Source organism: Chenopodium quinoa, unplaced genomic scaffold (assembly GCF_001683475.1).
Source record: "Chenopodium quinoa cultivar QQ74 unplaced genomic scaffold, ASM168347v1, whole genome shotgun sequence".
In the NCBI taxonomy this organism is placed as follows: domain Eukaryota; kingdom Viridiplantae; phylum Streptophyta; class Magnoliopsida; order Caryophyllales; family Amaranthaceae; genus Chenopodium; species Chenopodium quinoa.
This window is the reverse complement of record NW_018743826.1, coordinates 1-9,050: the sequence shown is the minus strand read 5'-3', so window position 1 is coordinate 9,050 and position 9,050 is coordinate 1. Positions and strand designations below refer to the sequence as shown.

The 9,050-nt window shown below is 32.5% G+C and overlaps 1 long non-coding RNA gene across 2 annotated transcripts; it reads right to left on the bottom strand.

Moving 5' to 3' along the window:
* Nucleotides 1–238: 238 nt before the first annotated feature.
* LOC110685493 lies at nt 239–4,075 on the bottom strand. Of its 2 annotated transcripts, XR_002504083.1 has the most exons (4): nt 3,891–4,075; nt 3,634–3,688; nt 877–1,007; nt 239–620 (listed from the first exon to the last, which is right to left on the bottom strand). It is a non-coding gene; the product is annotated as an uncharacterized LOC110685493 (long non-coding RNA). The 2 variants fall into 2 exon arrangements; XR_002504082.1 differs by having other exon boundaries at nt 3,634–4,073.
* Between the last annotated feature and the right edge of the window lie 4,975 nt (nt 4,076–9,050).

Sequence of the window (9,050 nt, the reverse complement as noted above, 5' to 3'; positions counted from 1 at the left end):
TTGGCGCACTTTCTCAAGTTTATCGACGCTTTTTTGTGTCTGAAACCTCAAATTTGGCGACGCTTTATTGGTGTCCATAGTCTTATATATTAGATGTTTTATATATTTGCGACGCTTATTTCTGTCTTTATTCTCATTGTTTGTGACTTTTTTTTTGTCCAGATTCTTTACAAAAATATCTAGAATATAATTACCAAAAAAATTATTTCACACTAAAAATTTACTAGTATTACCAATATACACACAGCAAAATTAAGCCAATTTTGTTATTGCATATGAATATGTTATAGTACATGGACAATATCTCATTGTAATGAGTTTGCTATTAGGTAGTACAAGAAATAATAATTCCAACCTACACTTCACTCATGACTAGCGTGTACTAGCTAGTGGAATAAATCTGCTCATTTCTTCAACAAAAAAAAAAAAAAAAAACTTCAATCAATCGATCTCCAATTAGCTGCAAGGGGCGTAAAGCAAAGTTCATATTGTTTCGAATCATTGTTGGCCTTGAATTCACAAAACACCCTTAGATGTTTGTAGATCCTCATCATCATGGACTAACAACATTAGCAACAATATTATGGAGCAACAACGCAAGATGGAGCTTGATCAGCATCCTGTAACAACAACATCAATCTTAAACACCACAAAAATGTAAAGTTGTTTCACAATAGCGATGAAAAAAATCCTGCAACAGCAACAATATCGATGAAAAATGTAAAGCTCTTTCACAAAAATGTAAAGCTGTTTCACAACATCCTGAAACAGCAACAATATTGATGAAAAATTCTAGTTAAACTAGAATCTGTTTCACAAAAATGTAAAGCTCAAAATTAAACACCACAAAGATCATGTCCAAGAAATGCAATTTACCATAGCTCTTCAGCAAAATAGAGTTTTCAGCCTACAATTCTATGTAAGAAGCCAGTCTCTCAGTTAGGAAAATCTTGGAGTTCATGTAACAGTAACAGTGTCGTCCTCAAGCTGTAATACTCATGGCATGTCTAAACAAAAACAAAAGCAAAACACTACCCAAAATTAATAACAGTTCACAATAATGGGAACATAGGGAGCAGAAACAATTGGAACAAGCAAGCACTCCAAACAAGCAGCATAGTTATAACGAAAGCAATATTTGAACAGTAAATGCAAATTAATACAGCCAAAATAATGAAGCTGAGTATTTTAGAATCTAACACTAAATCTGAAATAATTCATCTGCAAATAACAAAAATATCAACATCAAGAACTCTTCTTATTTAGAAAATTGAATTCATCCCAGTTAAGTTGAGAAATCACCAATAATAAATCACATCAAAGAAAAAAATAGAAAGCAAAGTTTCATATCAGTTTCAGGTATTACTACTCCTTAATCACCTATAAGTTTATTAAGCTACATAGCAAAAGCAAAACTATTGCACTTATTTAATTAATTTAGAGAAAAAACTCTATGTATAAATAATATAAGAGGGGTTAATTAGTGAGCATATTGAAATTTAAATATCAGTCAAATACAATCAAATTCCACCAAACTAATCACCTCGATCTTGTGGAAGCGAATCAAAATATAACTGCTCTATCCCATTAGAATGATTAAGCCTAGTTATCTAAACTCAATACACAACAAATTACAAATTGATACTTAAAGCCTTTTCCAAATGAGGGATGAAATATTGTTCCTTTATTTGTGGACTGATTTCAGATGAAGAAACTATCTCTCTGGACTCTCATTTTGCAAAAACCAAATATAAAAATAAAAATACTTAAACAAGGCTCTCATATCAAAGACAAACTTTTCACACAAAAAGGTACTGTAAACTTTTTTTTGTTTTTTTTTTTTTTACGGCGGGTTCTCATATCAAAGACCAAACTTTTCACACAAAACAATATACTATTTATCACCTAATTATTATCACAAAACATTCAACCTGATGGCCATAGTTTGTGACAAAAAGAAACTGTAAACAAAAATGTGATAAAGCCATGTCCTAGGATTTAAAATAAATAAAATTAAAAACATACATCAATAGCATGCTGCTCTATTGGCAGCCCAAATGCATCCTATCGCATTGGGTGCTGAACATTGGGTGCATTGTTCATAAAGTCAGCCTGAGTAAGAAACTTAGTTCACTACCTAATAATACCATTGAGATATTTAACCATTTATAATCTAAATTACGAGTGACATCAAATTTCTAACTAGGGAGATAGTTTACAAAGATACCTAGTCATTTCTAATGTATGAGAAATCAAGCATTTCAAACAAAGATCAAGCAAGGGATCATGATAATCTACAACTCCTCAGCTCAATATACTACGGAGTAACGTTTTACATTTTGCATTTCACATTTAACTCATGTCATCATTTTGTTGTATAAAATAACAATGCACTATTAATCCCACCCCTAATTTCTTGTTTCTACACAACAGTAGCTTTCTAGGGTGAAAGCGACGCCCATACAACAAATCGAGCTTCAAGGATTGTAACATAAAGTGAATATACAGTAAAAAAAAATTAAAAAAAAAAAAACTTTCTATCACTACCTTAATGCACAATATTACAAGCTAAACCCAACTAAAAATATTGCACCAAGAAATGTCATCATCAGTATCAATCATTCTAATTTGCTGCAATTAAACCTCACTTGAAGAATGCATGCACTATACAGCAAAATAAAATATACAAGTTCACTGCTAATTTCCATGATACATGTGGGCCATTTGTTTCATAGTGGAGCTTTGCATTTTCGCGAAAATTAAAACTAGAAAGAGGGCAATCATCTACATGGTGTTTCTGCAGTTTCTAGTTTAAATAAAGCTTATTAACGTCTGAACAATTACAGTGCATTTCAACCATAAACAGCAGTTTTCATGCAAGTTAATTGCTAAGACAAACCGGATAAATAATGCATCAATATATCTCTAAGACTCTAAATAATCATGTAAAATGGTACAATATTTAAATTCCACCTTATTTTTTTCGAGAGTGGTTGTTTCTGCTTGTTCAATTTGGAGCCCCAAGTCCATTAACTTGCTTCCCAAAGAACTCAACTTTCCCACTATATCAATCACACCTTACCCACCCCAAGCTTTCTTCACCCCATCTTCACAAGATTAAACTAACAACCACCTGATTAGTTAAATCCCAGGAAATTCAAGCCTAATCTACACAATTTCAGAGATAATAACACCCAACAGATCAAGAAAGAAGAGGGAATATCTCTGTTACTAGTTAAGTTACAAAGAATACGAAAACAAAGGATCATACTATCAGAACAATTATGAGATAACTAAAATGATAAATTTGACTCAATATATCTTAATTAATAACTCCAAGATATTGTAGCAAGCAGCGTCGGAAGTTGTGCGATGTGCAAGAGGTGGATCGGAGGAGACTGAAGCTATTAGTACAAAACAAAAATTGGGAATTTTTTTAATTGTACGAATTGAAGTACAAATGCAAAAATCGGATTATTTATAACACAAAGAATTGAAAATGAGAGGAAAAAAAGAAAAAAAAATTGAACCTAGAACAACTTCAACAACATGATCTGGAAAAATTTGAACTTAAGATAAATTACTTTTAAAAATCCTAAAAATGTAAACTTGAGAGGGGAAAAAATTCAATACCTCTTATAATTAGACGATATTGGAGCATCATTGAAGCTTCATATTGAAAACTTATCTGTCCCATTGTAACACAATTTCAACCGATAAATCCCAAAGAACCAAAAACAATCGGTAGAAAAACACAACATTAAAATAAATTTAGATTCAATTGAACAAAAAGAAACCACATATCAAGATAAATAAAAGAAATTTCAATGAGATATAAGCAAAAAACTAGCAAAATCAATCGATAACAACAGCAAGGATGTTACTACAACATGAATTGAGTTGGCGATATTGACGAAGAGATGCGATTTTCACAGTTTTCTAGCCGAATTCACGGAATCTCGATGTCTTTAGAGATGAAATGTGAAGATTGGAGAAGGGTTGGCGGCGAATTAGGGTTCGTTGTGAAAGAATCAGAGAGTTTACAGGGGTTATTTTGTGTAGAAGGGCGGTTAACTATTGAGTGGGCTGAAAATTATGGTCACGTGCAAAGCATGTAGAATCCTCGACGCCTTTCATTGTCCACAAATTTCTAGACTAGAAAAATGCGTCGACTAAACACGGAGTTTACAATTTCATGTTGACGCTAAGAGGCCAGCGTCGAGAGTAAAGCGTCCAGAAATCACGGGATTTGTAGTAGTGATACTTTGAAAATATACATTGAGATAGGATAAATTTCACATGACAATTATTCTAATTAATAAATTACAAAAGCTAGTTAGGGTAGAATTAGTGGATAATAAGTAAAGTATAAACGTGTCAACTAAAAAATACTAAAAGACTTGTTTCATGTTATTGATTCTAAAATCGAAAAAAAAAAAAAAAAAAATGGGTGAATTAGACTCATGGTGAGTCCAATATATCTAATATCTGATATTAGATTATTTACAAATTCTCCAAAAAGACAGGTGTACGTTAATTTATTATAAGACGAGTTAAAGTTATCATAAAAGTATATAAAGGTACCCTTTATATTACAAAGTTACTATTATTTTTCTAATAATAAATTTTAAGTTATAAAAAATTTATAATGTATTAGATTACTCATACTTGCCTTTGCAGTTTGTAATCATGAATCTATAAGAAATTACACATTAAAATAAAATTTAAACCAACGACAAATTAAAAGTTACCATTTAAGTGATTAAAGTTACCATAAAATAGTTAAACTTACCTTCAAACTGACCCTTTGACAATAAAAGTAACGTAAATTCGTCTTGCACAAGACTTATTGAAAAAATGCCAGATATTAGATTTCTCATGTTGGATTACTAATGTCACATATTAAGTTAAAAAAATGCCAAATATTAGATTACTTTTTTTTTTTGAAGAAAATTAGATTACTAAGTCATACGAAGTATATATTAGACTCATGCCCTGTTCACTCACCTTACAAAAATAAAATTAAGTAAAAATAAGTTTAGTTCAGTAAAAATAAGTTCAGTTAAGTAAAATTAATTTTAGTTTAGTAAAAATAATTTTAGTTCAGTAAAAATAAGTTCAATTCAGTAAGATTCAGTTTTTCTTAAATAAGAATTATAAAATCAGTAAAAATAACAGTTCAGCAAAAATAATTTCAGTTCAGTAAAATTAATTTAAGTTCAGCAAAAATAATTTTTTTTTTTTTTTGAAACACAGTAAAAAATAATTTAAGTTCAGCAAAAAAAAGGTGAAGTGAACGGGGCCTCAAATTAAATTTGGTCTCATGCAAAACTTATTCTTCTAAAATACTCCCTCTGTTTCACAATGATGTTCCTGTTTGAAATCTTTGACTTTTTTAAGAAAGAGAGAATCTTCTAAATTTCTCTTAATCTATAAGAATAAATATAGACATGTGGTATCTAGTTTGATTCGTCTTGGTGAGTAGATTATTAATATCTAACTTTTATAATTTTTGCTATTGTGAGATTAAAGATATTTGCGGTCAAAGTTGGGTAAAAATTTACATCGATTAACAAAACAGGAACATCATTTTGAAACGGAGGGAGTAACATGTGGCTTAGATGGTTTATTATATATTTTTTCCCCTCTTATTTTAAATCAAACTTCACCAAAAAAAATAATTGAAAGAAATCAAAGACATGAGAAACACAAGATTATGTAGCATTCTATTCATGAATGTTGATAGATAGTAGTATTCTTTTTATGAATTTTTTTGGTGTTTAGAGAGCCACAAGTACGGGGTGAGAATCGATCTCAGGACCTCTTGGAATCGAGAGGGAAGCTCTAACCATTTGAGCTATCCTTCACTCTCATTCTTTTCATGAACGTTGATAGATAGTAGCATTATTTCCATAGGATCCACTTTCACAAAAATCATCATTTAGAAACATAACACGATATAAATCATACATTACATACACGAGAACTAACACAGCTGAAACAATATAATTTAATCCAACAACATATTTATACGTTTTGTGAAATTCCAACTGCTACAAATGATTACACTTCAATACATTGCAATTAAGTATTGTCACATGTTAAATTGTTATAACTAGTAACAACCAGGAATGAATCAGATGGCACTTAATCTAATCCTAAAAGTTTGTACCCTTTAAAATATATGATCAGATATCACAAAGAATACATTGAAAAGAGAGATTTTTCTTATACGCTAATAACCCAACTTTCAAAGGGTCTAATTTGTTCACCTTCTTTCGGCACCAACTCTTAAACGAATAAACATTTATCCTTTTAAACTAGATCGGGTATACATGGCTAAGTCATGAGAACAATTTTTTTTAACCATATTAATTAAAAATAAATAAATAAATAAATAAAATTTAAGCAATGGTAAGGACAAATACGTGGATGGGCCAGTGGAAAAGCCATGGCAGACCAAATTGTACACCTAGTTGGATAAGCTAAGGATAAAAGTGGACCTCTATATTGGGTAAAAAAATCCATAAAAATTGTTAACATAGAGAGAGATAATAGATGCCATAAAGATAAACAGTAAAATTAATTACTAAGCCAAAAATTCGTAATAATAGTACTAGCAAACAGAAATAATGGGTTAAAGTAATCACGAGTATCTTGGTATTTCATTCCCTTTTCATTTATTTTTTCTGGACTCCCACATTAATTACTACTCCAAGTAACCTGTCATTCTGCCTAGTGCCCACTTTTATATGGGTGCCCGATTTCTCTATTTTTCAGTTATTTTTCGAAATTTGTGAATTGTCTCAGTTTTAAAAAAAAAATTAAAAGAAAAAATACCACTACCTCCGGTACACATTACATCCAATTTTTGGAGCTCTCACGGAACCCAAGATAAAATACTTCTCCGTTCTTTATTACTTGACCCGCTTTGACTTTTACACTATTCACCACCCATCCTTTGACCATCTTTTGTAAATAATATGTAAGAAAAAAATATATTTATGTATGATCTTTTTGGATTCGTCTCACTAAGTACTATCATAATATATAACTTTTAATAATTTTTTACTTAAGGAGTAGAATTTAAGTCATTGATCTGTTAAATTTTTTGCATTGCCAAGCGTGATAAAAGAAACAGGTTAAATAAAAAAGAACAGAGGAAGTAGTTAATTAATGAATTAAAGAGTATGTATTTAAGGGTAGGAGAGAGAATGGAGAAAATTAACCAGCAACCACCAACAGCAATCACTCCCATCTAGGCTACCCACCATAGTCAAACCGCAACCCATTGGCAACCACTTCACCCTCCGCTCACCCCATAACCACCGCAAAACCTTCGTACTCACTCAGAACCACCGCAAAACCACCACCACTCACCCAGAACCATCGCAAAAACTTCATCGTACTCGCTAGGATCACCAAAAAAAAAAAACCACCGCAAAAGCACCGTACTCACCCAGAACCACTGCAAAACCCACACCACTCACCTAGAACCACCGGAAAAACCACCCTAATCACTCAAAACCACTGCAAAACCAGCATGCTCACCCAGATCCACCCTTAACCAACCCGAAATCATCCCCCACTCACCCCAAAACACCAGAAATCATCAACCACCACTCCAACCCACCCTTACTCACCCTAACCACCCTGAACCCACACCACCACAAACCAACCAAGTCTCGTCGAACCCACCTCGAAAACCCCCAAAACCAGTTAAAACGTTCCACCACTAACCTCAATCTACTCTAACCTACCTAAAACCTCTTAAACCACCCGATACCAGCCAACCACCCTTAGTTCATGAGATCTAAAGATTTGATTGAAGCTTTGTGTTAGTAGACCAACTCAACCAAAAGCTTAAACTTATGGTTGAGGCCAGGAATATGTTTTATACTCTATCACTCCCCCTCACATGAAAGGCCCTTTGGGCTTGAAATGTGGATGCAACACGGGGCCTCTCATACCCGACGCGAATTAATTCCACTTTGAAGGAGGGGCGGCTGAGATTCGAACCCATGACCTTTGTGTCACGCTGGCTCCGATACCATGTTAGAGGACCAACTCAACCAAAAGCTTAAGGTAATGGTTGAGGCCCATGAATATGTTTTATACTCTTTCGCTCCCTCTCACATGAAAACACAGGCCCACCCATGATAGAGTATAAAACATATTCCTGAGCTTCAACCATCAGTTTAAACTTATGGTTGAGGCCCAAGAATATGTTTTATACTCTATCACTTTGATTAAGAGAATAATAGAGAGAAAAAGGATATGCGCAATAGAGAACGATAGCACGCGTGACTTTGAAGGTGGTGGTGGACCCCTAGTGGTCGGTGACGTTGAATGTGGTGGTCGCCGGTGACGTTAAAGGTGGTGGTGGTTAATGACGTTGAAGGTGGTGGTCGGAGGAGTTGTGAAAGATGAATGGATGAAAGTTGAATGGATTTTATTTGGGGTGAATTAAATTTGATAAGAAGAATTATGTTTAGTTAAGTTAAATTATTTAATGACTTCTGATTTTAGTTGTTTAATTGTGTTATGATATATTGAGTAAGGGTATTTGAGGAATTTCATTTAAAAAAATTTACTAAAAAAGGAAAGAATGGGAAAGTTGCATCTAAGAGTAACTCCAATGGTTAAAAAAGGGACTAGCTTGCAAATATTAAAACTCTTAAACTAATAGCTATACCATTGTTGCACATCTTGCTGATTAGCTTTGGCAAGCAAATTAGCTTTGTAGAGCTAATTAGCTTGGTAGATATTTATTAGATAAAAAATATTTTAAATTTAAAAATAAATTAATTTATAACTAGCTTAACCATTGGAGCAACAAATAGCTAGAATTGTTGTAGCTTAAAAAGATGGTTTGGCATAACAAGCTATATGAATTAGCCAACCATTGTAGTTGCTCTAATGTGAAATTTCTATTTTTGGCGAAAGTTGCATATATGTGTACCGGAGGTAGTATATATAACTCTTAAGGCTACATATAAGTATTAAATACACTTTAAAGAATTGTTTAAATTAAAAAAATTATGAGAAAA